Raw genomic sequence first — 13,725 nt, 5'->3', positions numbered from 1 at the left:
AGAGGTAGTGGGGTCCTGGCACATAGCAGCTGCACAAACCCAGGCTCGGGGAATGAACTCCTGATTCACAGTAACCAGGTCCCTTTCCAACAAGTGCAAAGCAGGAAAGGGCAACTCTTGGTGAAGGTCGTCTCTTGTATAAAGTCTTTAAAACCCAAGGATTTACAATAGCTTAGATTTAGAAATAACATTTCTTGGATTATTTCTCAAAGGGGAGCCCGTTGTGTTCTGGGCCCTGCCTTGACCCTAAGCTGTTTGTCCCTCTTGAAAATCTGCCACTATTATTTAGCTACTATTTTTTGGCCACTATTATTCCATGCTCTGTGATCTCAAGAAATGAAACTCACATTCCAAAAAGGGATTTTAGACCTAAGTGCTGCTGAGCTCAAAGAAAGGGAGAGAAAAGAAGTGATTCCTTAAAATCCTCCACATTTTTCTTTCTAGCTTTATCAGCTTTATCTTACAATCACATCTCTTAATTTTGGGGATGAATGCAGAATACCATTTCATGCATGCTCAGACCCCTAACATTAAAAATATGGAAAGTGATGAGGTAAATAACTGACTTGGAGAGGTAGTAACTCAGAAGTAAGCTCAACAGTGCACACCTGCTTAGTCTCCACTCATACAGCGTTTAAAAGATCCTCACAGTACGTCATCGGGAGCAGGTTTCTTGTGATAGTGCGCACTTAATAGGGAATCTATCATTATTCAGATGCATCGTGGAACGAAATTTACATCTCGCTGTCATGAATCCACTGCGGCTCTTCAATCCCACAGAGAAATTCACTATGTATTGAAACACAACCAATTTTTGCATGCGTGGTAGAACACAGAAGCATTTTGTTTCACAAGTATAACATGATGGTTTTTATGGGGGAAGTGAAGAATAATTTATCTAGTGGGGGAGGAATGTAATTAGCTTGAATACAGAATATTGGAAGGACAACAGCCAAGTTACTGGGGAAAAAAAGATTCCATTTTGAATACCCAAAATTAAAATAGTGTCCCTCAGTAAAAGCATGAATTCTCATGGTTGCTATCTCTCTCTCTCTCAATCTCTCTCTCTCTCAAGGCAGAAAACATGTGATGAGATACTAGGGGAATATACAACAATAACATTTGTCAAGCATCCACTGCATGCTATGCACGGTGTTAGATATTATCACTCTTCACAATGCTTCCATGCCAGTCTGCACAGCCAGACTGTCCACCCCCCTCCAAATGCCTGCCCCAACACCCTTTTGGGCCTGCAAATGATCTCCAGTGCTGGCATTTTCAGAAGAACAGGCCTGGGTAGGGGCCTGAGCAGATTGGAAATAGGTTTGGGCCATCGAGCAGGAAAGCCAGGGTCCCTGATAGCTGGATGATGGGTGCAGGGACCACAGACTTGCAGCAGTGTGTCCCTTGAATCTGCATTCTCCGCAGTGCTAGGCCCAGAGGCCAGAACAGGGACTTCTAAAATGTGGAGCCCAGGCAGATCCCCACGCACCCGTCCACTTCCTGCCTTTGTCTGAGGCTAGTGCCGTCAACCTGGGTTAACTCTGCTTATGCTCTTGACTAAACAAAACAGCTCCATAGAACACAGCAGGAATTCAACAATTGCTAGCTGAATGAGTGATTGCATGGGAGATTCAGTATCTGACCTCTTATTAGAGTTCTTATAGAAAAAGATTTACATATTATCTGTGGAATAAAATTGAAAAAATGCTGGAGCTAAAGGAGCATCAGAGCTCTGAGCATCGCCCATTTTCATAGCTGCGACATTTGGGTTGACTTTCCTTGAGGAGCCCCTTGTGGCTTAGTTGTCAGACTAGGCCCTTTCTTCCCAGTGCCCAGGATCCAGTTTGCTGGACTCTCCGCCCCGGCTCAGCACTCAGCATTGTGCACATGCTAATACATTTCAACAAGCCAGAGATGATACTTGGGCAACAGGAGAGGAACAATCCCAGGTTATGTTGCTCAGCTTATTGTATACTTTTAGGGACCGATCAAGAAGAAAATAAAGGAACTGAAAGTCAATCTAATCAGCATTAAAATTTGTCCCACTAGAACCTTCTAGTAACAAGTTACAGTGTTCACCCATTTGTATTGTCCTTAAGCAAAGTAACCTTTAGAGTAAGGGAGGTGGAAATTTGTCTTTTTACAACAGAAGGAAGTTTTTTTAAAAATAAATTTTCTCTTTTCCAATTACAAAAAATCCTATATGCTCTTGGGGAATAATTTTGAAAATGTGGACTGAAAAATCAACCATAATGCCACCTACCAAGACAATGACAATTACTATTTTACTGCTCTTTTGCAGGCTAAAATCATTACCAGCTACTCAACTGCAGTCCTCTTTTCACTTAACATTTAAATAAGCATTCTCTCAAATTATTAAGAATCTCTGGATACATTCATCAATTTTGATAGCTACATGGTATCCCATTATGCAGATTTACTTTGGGTTAACAATTTACTTACCAATTAATTCTGTTGTTCTCATTTAGGAGGGGGGGTGGCTTTTTTTCCTATTGTTTGTTTTTGCTTTTATATTTGCCTTGATGTATAATATTGTGTTTATATTCTTATTTTGCTCTTAATATAATATTAAAATATTAGAATACATGCACACATAAAATATATTTTAAGAAATAGGGCTCTGGCTGGTGTGGTTCTGTTGGGCATCATCCAGCAAACTGAAAGGTCCAGGTGGATTCTGGTTGGGGCACCTGCCTAGGTTTGGTCCCCAGTATGAGAGGCAAGCAATCAACGTTTCTCTCTCACATTGATGTTTCTCTCCCTTTCTTCTTCCCTCCCCCTTTCTCTACAAAATGTTTAAAAATAAAATAAAGTAAAAAGAAGTAGGATAACTCAGTCAAAGGGGCAAACTATCACTAAGGTTCTAAATTGCTTTCTAAAACTGGTTCTTGTTTGAACACCATATTCTTATCCCACCAGCATGGAGCGCTACGGCTTGTTTGAGAATTTGGTGTCTGATGCATAAATACGGCATCTCGCTATTGTTATTTATACTTATAAGGAAAGCAATTTTGAATAAATGGAATTATGCCACATTTCTCATTCCAGTGTATTAAAAGATCATTTTATCTGGTTGTTAAATCTGTGAGGTTACTTGTTCTTAAACATTTTCTTTTACTTATTGCCATATTTAAAATCAGAGTTGGGAATGTGCTTCCCTTGGTCCACAGAAAGGGCAGACTTTTGGTTGCACAATCAAAATTCAAAATTGACTTCAAACGATTTCATTTTATACCTGCAAACCCTATTTTTATACCGCAAATTCAATCTCTTAAGAACCCCAGTGGCTACCAGTACTCGCTGGAATTATTGCCTCTTCTCTTAGAAGCTTATCTCAATTTATCTTTTTACATTTATGACATTTCTTTTTTATTACACTTTTCATTCCCTAAAGTACTGCATGCCATACGCTTGTTTTTCCAAAACTCAAATCTAATATTTTGGCAGACCTCAGTGAGGATTTTGCATTACCACTCAGGCTTGTTGTACTTAAAAACAAACAAGAAAAGAAAAAGAAAACAGGTATGAGGATTACCAGCTTAAAGAGAGACTCACTTGCTAGAACAACATCCACACACCAACTTCAGCAGGATGTGGGATTTCTGCCACTGACTTTTTTCCATTCATGGTCTCACTTGTGAACAGTAGAAGCAAAAGGAGCTGGTTGGTGGTCTGTGCCCGTCCAGCCAATGCTGGGAAACTGTCAGGATTATAATACCCCTTTGTTGGTTGGCTTGGCAGTGATGCCAAGAGCTGAATGGGCCACAGAGACTGAACTAGTTATGACGACCGCTGGGTCCTCTTGAACCACCAGAAGCCCACCCCCCCACCCCCCATCCCCCACCCCCCACTGCCCAGCCACCCTGGGATGACAGCACGGATGTGGAGATGCCTGGAGTCCCCCTGCCAACATGCTGCACCCAGTTGGCTAATGGAAAATTTTGACTTTCTGATGATCAATTTAATTCAGTAGAAGTACCAATCTCACTTGAAACGTGCAAAAAAGAAAGCAGATAAACAAGAGAGAAAGTAAATCATGGAAGTGTGATGATGTGGTAATCTCTTTACTGAAATTACATGGCAGTTGTTAGGGGTGAGAGTAAAGAATTAAAAAATAAACTCAGGACAAAACAGAAAAAGAGGCTCCTCTATGATGACATCCATGGGGAAAGTCTGATCTGAGCAATTTGGGTCAGAATTATTTTATATGTTTGTTTTTGTCACATCAAATCTGCCAGAACTCCAATGTTCAGATTTAGATGCAGCCCCCAATAGCAGAGAAAAGGAAACCGAAGATTATGAAGCAAGTAGGACAAAAGATTGCTAAACAAACATTGTGTTGTTTTCTAACAGCTTTCTTCTAACCCAGACTCCTGGTTTTATTTAAGAAGCCCATTGCCTTTGAAAACACACAGGGTCTTTTCAATAGCAAAAGATCAAATGATGTTAATCAGGCAGTGGGGCCTAATCCTTTAATGCAGCTGTCTTCTTTACATCATAAACATTGCAGCTATATAAACTGGAGCGATTTTTATCTCAGCTTGTCTTTTCTTCTTCCTCTCTCTCTTCCCCTTCACCCCCCTGGCCCCTTTAAATCTTAACTTTTGCCAATCAGTACAGAATATGCTTTCTTATGCCTCCTTTCTAATCCTGACCAAGAAACAGTCGGTTGTGCCTTAGAAGGAAGACAAGAAAACGGGGCAGGAAGTGCAGCCCCTGCTCCCTTCCTTTGTCCATGCTCCTCACACTTAGGGCTGATCATCGCAGACTGTGCTCTGGTGGAAAGGTCACATCCCCAGGGCGCTGCATGAAGCTCAGGCTTCTCCCCGCTATTCCTCTGTGGTTGCTTTACCCTGATGTGATGAGTTCCACTTCCACAGATGGAAATGCGTTTACAGCTGCTAGCAACAGTTTTTTCTGAGCCAATCTTTTCCTCAAAAATGCGGTAACCACAGTTGGAATTCGGAATTTAGGCATGTTTAGCCTAAAGAACAAACGGTTGAAGTGGGCCAAAGGGTATGTGACACTTGTCTTTAGATACTAGACCTATTGTCCTGTTGAAGTGGAACTGGACTTCCACAGAAATCTAGAGCCCTTAGAGGGGTGATTTCTAAAGGGGGAGTGGGGGCAGGTGGTGTCACTGGGGAATTTCAGGGTACAAACAACCCCTTTCTCTGCCAAGATGCTAATGTGCCCACAGCAGAGTGCCATCTCTATCCACGGGGTTGTGCCTATTTCTGAAGCACGTTAGGACAGAAAAAACTGAGAAGTCTATCAAATTGGACTATAAATTCCATGAGATCAACTGTGCACATATAATTTCCTCACCTTTTTTATTTCTAAGGCCTAAGAGGGCCTGACATGTGGCAGATGCTAAAAATTCCTTCTTTAAGTTTTGTTTTATGGATGAATTACAGAAAAAAAAAACTTCCGGGAAGCAAATTTCATTTTAATATAAGTAGAACGATCTCATAAGAAACTCTGTCCAAGGTGGGCTGCCCTGAGAAACAGTGAGCTCTCCGTCCTTGGAGGAATTCAAGCATAAGCCGGGGCCCTGCTGTACATGCTGGAGACTGGACCAGATCTATGAGGTTGTCAGAGAGGCAGCCAATTTGGCCCCAGGCCCAAGGAAAAATTCCAACATTTTCTACTTTGTGCCCATGGAGAGATTCATTACTTAAAAGGGTGTAAAAAGATGCATCCTGTGATATCATCAGTTTAAACCTTGCTTTCTGGAAGTTGTGTGTTAAATTTGAACCACCATTTATTAAATCTCGAGTTTTTAATTTGCTTGTATAATACTTTGATTTTTTTTTTTTGAGGACAATGTTTGTATCTGAAGGTCTCCCACATGTTCTTCTTCTCTATATGCATGCTGACGCGCATTAGTCCAGAGCTGTGGCTTCTAGGTCCTGAAAGCCAATTTATTTTACCTGCAGGACCAAAGTCTATGCCTACCTCTTTGCCACATTGATTTGGAGCCCAAAGAGTGGTCCATAAGAGAATTCCAACATTTCTGGAAACGTTGGAAATCTTTTAGCTTATTCTCATCCTCCTGCTGCTCCCTCTTCTCCTTCCCCGTTTCCTTCTCTTTCTCTTCCTCATTCTCCTTCTTTTAATTCTGAATAAAGTTTCTCATCCCATTCATTCCACATTCATTTACACTGAACGTAGGTGGCCCAGGAAAGGAAGGAATAAGGCTGTAAGCCCCGAGCCCAGCTCTAGCGTTTGCTCTGCTGATCTTTTGGCAAAGAGCGCCACCTCTCGTCAGGAAGGCAGCGTGGCCTCGGTGGGCCAGCTGCGGCGGAGGAAGGGCGAAGGACCGATCGCGGGCATCTTTAACTTGCACAGCTGTGACTTCTTCACCGACAGCGGCCAAGTACCTGAGCAGGTCCAGCGTGCTTGTTTCAGTGGGAGCGCACACAGGTGGGTCGCTCTGGGTTCTGAAAATGAAACCCAAGCGTTCTGTGTCATTTTTTTCACTAAGAAATTAATTTTGTAAGAGAGTAATAAAAAATCCTTAATCTTCTCAGTCCAGAGCATTCTTAAAACTTCTGGATCTTCTACTGAAGAAGACAGGTGTCTGAACTCATTCAGATTAAGCACTGTCCTCTAGCATTTCAGGGATGTTGGAAGTCTTGGAGGCTCCTCCTGTTACAGGTGAGGAACCTGGGTCCAGAGTGGTGCAGTGATGTCATATCCCCGCCCCTGCTGACTCCACGCCCACCGACTACTACCCTCAGGCCCCCTCCTTGGACAACCTCCCCCAACTTTTGCAGCATAGATGGCCCTGGAGAGACTGGGACTGTAAGAAAACTCATTGTGATATCTTGGGCTGTGTCTGAATAGAGCTTTTATCTTTATATATTTATTATGCTCTGTTCTATTACAACATAAATATCTCTATCGATAACACACGTAAAACATGTTGATTCTAAATAGAGTTAAATAATTCACTACATGTCTGTAAAATTACTCATGTAATTTTTTTAAAAAAGTACTTGATGTGTGTATTCATTCTTCTTCCCTTATAGGGAGTTTTAAGTGGTTTGAAATATATACTTGTATGTATTATTTGATCACACAGTTTTTCCTAAATAGCATGCTTGATTTTTAACAGACTTTTGGACATAATGTATTCTGAATGCCAATGGAGGAAATTTTACCTTAAAATGTATTATCTACTATAAAGGGGCATTTTCATTGCAGGAGAAAGCCAATGGGCTAAGAACGAGAACTCTGGATTCAAGCACAGTGTCTGCCACTTGGTAGCTCTCTGACTTAACCCAAGTCACCAAACTGTCCTGCTGGAGGGGTGTGTGTGTGTGTGTGTGTGTGTGTGTGAAAGAGAGAGAGAGACAGGGGTAGGGGTAGGGGTAGGGGAGAGAGTAGTAAGGAAAGCTAAACTGCCTTTCTCATGGGATTGTTGCTAGTATCAAATTCAACAATATCCTTGTAAGTTCTTTGAAACTTATAATCAAATTTAAGTTAGTATTACAATGGCCAGGGCATTTGCTCATTGCCATGTAGCATGTTAAATGGACACAGTGTGTTTAAAGGCTAAAAGCTGGGTTCTTTGATCTGCCAACTTGGATGGAATCCCAGCTTCACCACTCACTAGCTGTGTGCCCTCTGGAGAGTTATTGAACCTGTCTAAGCTTGTCATCCTTAGGGGATGCCAATTTAGTACACATCTTATGGGGTTGTGTTAAGATTAAGTGCAGTAATACATGCAAGGCACCCACTGGATGTCCAGCCCACAGCAAACATACACACAGACACACACACATTAGTTCGTCTTAGTATTATGAGATTCCTGCTGTTCATATGGTTCTGTGGGGTAAATAACCTGGGAGATTGGGCTTCTTAGCCCTTAAAATATTTTACTTGGGTTATGTAGTATACAGCTCTGGCTGAGATGTCACTTCAAAGGACATAGAACAAATTCAAATGTCACACAACAAAATCATTGACAGTAAGGATTCATGAGTGTGAGGGTAAACCCAAGGGTATCTGCTGTTTACTCCGCTCTCCTTACTCCTGTCTTCAGAACGAGAACCATGTCTGGCACAGAAGAACTCTACTCCAAGAAAAGAACTGACTACTTAGCTAGTGTTCCCAATGATCTCAAACCCTTTACAGATTTCATGGGCTTACAAGTAAGTCATAAATATGAGGTTTGTCTGGAAAAAGTCCAGCCATTGTTAATACAGTGAGAACGGTGTGCAGGACATCGATGTAACCTGGCAGCCAGGGAGGGTGGGCTGGCATGCAGATGCGTAACAAGGACGACTTCACTGTACTGGTCAGCGGGGGCGGTAGATGCAGCTTAGTGAGCATGTGCACTGTGTGTTGCACTTAAAATTGCTGAGCGAGTATAGCAACGAATCTGCATCAAATTTTGCATTGAGCTTGAACGTTCCTCTGTGGAAAATATTCAGATGATCCAGAAGGCCACAGCTATGGGCAACTGGTGACTGACAGCTTTATAATGACGATGCACACAGTCATGACCACATCTTGTACAGAGTTTTTAGCAAAACATCAAATCACCCAGGTGACTCAGCCCCCCTACAGCCCAGATTTGGCTCCGTGTGACTTCTGGCTTTTCCCAAAACTAAAATCACCTTTGAAAGGAAGAGCTATAAGACCATCAATGAGATTCAGGGAAATACCATGGGGCAGCTGACGGTGATGGGGAGAACTGTGTGAGGTCCCAAGGTGCCTACTTTAAAGGGGACTGAGACATCATTGTCCTGTGTACAGTGTTTCTTGTATCTTGTACGTTCTTCAGTCAATGCCTCTACTTTTCATAGTACATGGCTGGATACCTTCTGGACAGACCTCATATGTATTTTTCTTTTATTTACAAATAATTTGTACTCTGATTCCTCCATTTTATTCTACTCTCTCTTTTAGATTGCAACGTTCACAAAGGATAAACTTTTTTTTTCTCATGATGCCCAATATTCAAGTTCCATGAATGATCCAAAGATCACTAATGCCTTGGATTCATGTTGTGCCTCTACTACCTACTTGTTGGTTAGCCTTGGGGAAGTTGCTTCAATTCTCTGAACTTCAGTTTCTTTGCTCATAAAATGAAGGCAAACTTGTGGAGTTCCCATGGGTGTTTGAAGTTATACCTGGCAAACTGTTGACATATAATAGGTATTTGTTAAAATCAGTATTTCTCTCCTTTAGGTTATCTCTTGTGATTATTACCACCACGATGGCTGTAATCACTATGCCCATCCTTAGGTAAAGGCCCAGATTCCCAGAACTAAACAAAACACCTGCCAAAGAAACAAAAGTCCTGGGAAGCATGGTGAGAGCAGACAGCTTTTGCAAAGCTCAAATCAGCAAACCTGTTCCTAGCCGGGAAGCAAATGCCCAACTGGCTTCATCAAGCTGCTGAAAGAGAACACTGGTGAGATGGTGCCACTTAGTGGTCGTCTCCCAGCACTACAGGCAGCGACTTTGTAAATGGTGGGGAAATAATCGCCAAAGGAGCCTTCAATTCTGGTCTTCACTGAGAAGGTGGGAATGTACCGCTTGTCTCCACACCCTTCTCTCTGCCCATCCCCAGCAGGGCTGTGGACACCTCGTATCTGTTCAGCATCCCTTTACTAGTTTGTTACTTTTGTATAGTAGGTAGTCTCTCTGTTCTCATAACTTAGCTCGTTAGCAAAGAGTCGGGAATTAACTAAAATATTAATCAATCACAAAGTAACAAAAGATCCTTCTTGACATTTGCAAGTTAAACTTTGGCCTTAATCTCCATTCAGAATCCTCTCGCACCTCAGAAGAAGGAAGACAACGCTCACCTTTAATTATGAAAAGTAAGGAAGAATGTGTAATGATGGTGCCTCCTGCAGTTACTTACTGACAATCACCTTTATCGCAGGGACGTTAATAAGTGAGGCGTCCTACAGAGCTCTGCAGACATTCAGACATTCTGAACCCCCAGAAAGAGAAATGAGCAGATTTGATTGATCCTATGTTATGCATTCACTCATTTATGGTAGAATCTATGGGGGAAAAAACAAATGTTGCCAACAGGGGAAAACCCAATATCCGAGTATAAGGCAGCATCTCCTTCACCTGTGAGGAAATCTTGTTTTAAAAGTTAGAATTTTAGAATTAGAAGGGACCTTAAAAATTAGATGGCCCAGCTCCTTCTTTTAGTGATGACGCTACATTTACCTAACTCAAATTTTTGTGAGATTTATGCTTTAACCTTGATGGCCGTGCTAGGTTTTGTTGTGGAACATTCTGGCTCTATGGACAAGTTAGGCTGCAAAACACCTTTGGCAATGTGTCATTTATTGGGCGAGAGTGGGCCTGGGAGAGAATTAGAAACAGCTGAAGGCACATACGGGCCCACTGTTGATCCTGCCTGAGAGGCCCTTTAAAAGCTCAGATGAAAGGAAAAAACAGAAAGTTAGGACAGAACAGAGGCTGCTGCTGTGGCTCTGGTGGTCGAGGGGCCCCGGCCTCAGAGACAGGGAGGGCCAGCCTGACAGTCTAACACACGTGCTCCTCAACCCCCTGCGGCTCTGGCCTCACGGGGCACGGGAGAAGAGAGGAATGGGTGCACCCCAATCCTGAGCATCTTTGCTTTGCAGAAATGCCATGGCCCTTGGGCCAACAGTATCTCTTCAGTGGAAGATGGGAAACATCTTCCAAACAGACTGCTTTTGTTCATTAAATTAAATTTTTTCAGCTCCTGGTTGTGCCACTCATCAAACATCCCGATTGCTCACACCTCTTTGCTTTGAGCAAGGTGATGATGTCCCTGAAATGGGTCTCCTTTCTACATCTCCCCCCGGCCCACTCCTTCGCCATTCTCTCATCACCATATTCGGGGGATGTCATGCAGGCTTCTCGGTCCTGCGGAGAGAAGATGGAGCAGACACTGTCCACTCCCAAGAATCGTTCTGTCAAGATTCATCATCTCTGTAAAACCACTTGAGAAATATTCCATGAGTTCAGAAACATACCTCCAAAAAGTCAGAGAATGCTTCTGCAGCTTCAGGGTTGGCCTTCTGTTCTTTTCACCTTCTGAGGTCAAGTCCACTGTGAAAACACAGGAGCAGCCGTCAGGAAGGAAACTTGACCTAACCCAAGTGCCGCTTCACTCAGGACAAACCAAACACATATGAAGGAGCTCAAGTATCCCTGAAGAATAATTTATATACTACTTTGTAATACATATATATTCTATGTAAAGTGAGATGTACTTTATATAGAAGGTTTCTGCTCATTTATTCCCTTCCAAGCTGTAAAAAGTATGATTCCTTGGCAACAGAGCCACGTGAGATTCGCTCAGCATTTACACGGCAGTGCCAGAGTCTGACAGAGCCTCTCCAAGTCAGTGCTCTCAGACTCAATTTCCATCGTCAGGGGGAGGTTCCCCACACAGCCACAAACAATTCTCAAATACCAGCATGGTGTCCAAGAATTCTGTTCAGTTCCCACACTATCTAGCCAGAGATAGCACACGTTTCCACAGGTTAAGGACTCAGTTCTACAAGGCTCACCCACACCCCACCCCACGGCCCACTTCAGATGCCAGGTGCAAGCCTGGTTGTTACTCATACTTCTGACCAACTAGCTGTAATCAGGGATTCCCACAAATCCCTCCTTTTGGGGGTTGGATTAATTTGCTAGAGTGGCTCGTAGAACTCAGGGAAACGATTTACTTACTGGATCACTGGTTTATTATGAAAGGATGTAACTCAGGAACAGCCAGATGGAAGACAAGCACAGGGCGAGGTGTGGGGGGAAGGGTGTGGCACTTCCAGGTCCTCTCCAGAACTGCCACCATCCCCATATCTCCAGGCGTTCACTGCTCAGGGCTCAGAGATTAAATTGTTGGCCCTTGGCGAATGATTGACATCCAGGCCTTCTTCTCTCCCTAGAGATCAGGAAGGGAGAGGACTGAAAGGTCCAATACTGTAAACACATTGTTGTCTCCACGGACACCAGCCCCCATCCTTTGGTTCTTTCCCAAGGTCACCCATTAACATGACAAAGACACCTTTATCGCTCTCCACAATTAAGAAATTCCAATTTAGGAGCTGTGAGCCAGAAACTGTGGACCAACACCAAATATATATGAGAACTATAGTTCGGTCATCTGAATGATCAGATATATGCTTCTTATAAATCACGATACCGCTTCCACTCTGCATGAAGTGCTCCCACACAGAGACCTTAGTGACTGCCGTGATTCCCACGTTGCCACTCTGGGAAGTCCTGAGAGGTAGTGTAACAGGGGCTTGTTCATGTGGCGCCTTGGTGCCTGACCCAACAATCAGTATTGGAAGGAAAAGGTCTTCATTTGCAGTATTCCACCCGTGGGGTCTCTGAGAGCGCTTTAACTCAGAGCCCTCTTTTCCCATGAGGCGCAGCACTTCCCCTGTTCCCCAAAAGGCTATAAGCCAAAAGCAAACCCAAAAGTTGCCCACATTCTTGTTTTAAGCCAACTGCACAAATAGTTCTTCAGTCCCTCTGGAAGGTTCCAAAGTCACCATTCTCGTGCAGCTGCTCTGTCCTTCAGGATCCGGGGTACATAGTCATCAGCCTCCATGGAATAGTCCAGGAATACATGCGCCGTGGAGCACTGGATCATAGTCAAGTCCAGGAAAGACGTAAGTCTCAAGAGTCCACATGAAGTCCGGGGTAGCAAGGCAGCAGGTCAGCATCTTGTAAGGGAGAGTCTTCGGAGTCGGCGAGACCAGGCCCGATCAAAGCAGCAATGTGTCTCCCTGCAGCAGGCTGCATGGCCGGATCCTGACCACCAGCTACATAGTTGCTTGCTTAGTTCTCCCTCTCACAGGGCTCTTCTAAGCCCATGGTGGAATCCCTACACACTGCAGAGCTGCTACTTCATTACCGACAGCAAACCTCCTTCTACACCCTTCCAAACCGCACGGCCGAATGCCTCAAGGCTGCCTGGACTTAGTTTTTAAATCCTGACCCCACGCCTCTCATGTGACCTCACCTCCAACTCCTCCCACAGTGAGCCACATCTTCCAGTCCTCCTGAACTGTTCACATTTATTCGGCTGCCACCCCCGTCAGGGCAAGAGTGACTCCGTGATCCAGGGGAATCGTCTCCCTGGCTCCATCACAAGTCAGGATAGATCCTGAAAGTCACACCTTTTCCCCCAGGGCGGTAGCACAAGCTACTATCATAGCTGTTAAACTGGCTACCAGCTTGCTGCAGGTATGCAAAGTATCTTAAGCCACATCATCTGCTTCCCTCATTCCCCCAACCATGGACTGTGGGGGGCTTATTCTCTGACCCCCACTCTACATCCCATTGTGGTAGTATGGCTACTGGCAAATACATAAGCCATGGAGTTACAAAGTCTACATTCTGACACAGCAACTGAATAGGTGTACAACCTTGGGCAAGTTACTGACCCTTTCTGAGCCCTTTTCCTCACCTGCAAAAAGCAGATAGTGATATTCAGAAAGCTTCACAAATTAGAATAACATGGTAGAGGTCCCGGTAAAGTGCCTGGCACCAGTGAGGTGTTCTTTAAAGAAAGGCATTATCCTTGCCATCTAATTCCCTAATACCTTCTCACAAGCCCTCCCTTCTGCGAGATCGCCAACTGCCCTGTGCTTTTTGGGCAGCCGAGCTCTGCAGTTTTATTATCTGCCCTTACGTCTATTTCCCCCTAGTGTTCAT

General features: G+C 43.7%; 1 long non-coding RNA gene across 1 annotated transcript; it reads right to left on the bottom strand.

Moving 5' to 3' along the window:
* Positions 1 to 5,520: 5,520 nt before the first annotated feature.
* Positions 5,521 to 12,398, bottom strand: LOC139440350 (uncharacterized). Its single transcript, XR_011650538.1, has 3 exons — positions 11,731 to 12,398; positions 11,025 to 11,100; positions 5,521 to 6,467 (listed from the first exon to the last, which is right to left on the bottom strand). It is a non-coding gene; the product is annotated as an uncharacterized lncRNA (long non-coding RNA).
* Positions 12,399 to 13,725: the final 1,327 nt, after the last annotated feature.

This window comes from Desmodus rotundus, chromosome 11 (genome assembly GCF_022682495.2).
Source record: "Desmodus rotundus isolate HL8 chromosome 11, HLdesRot8A.1, whole genome shotgun sequence".
Lineage (NCBI taxonomy): Eukaryota > Metazoa > Chordata > Mammalia > Chiroptera > Phyllostomidae > Desmodus > Desmodus rotundus.
Note: the sequence above shows the minus strand (reverse complement) of the source record. Positions and strands in the feature narration are given on the sequence as shown.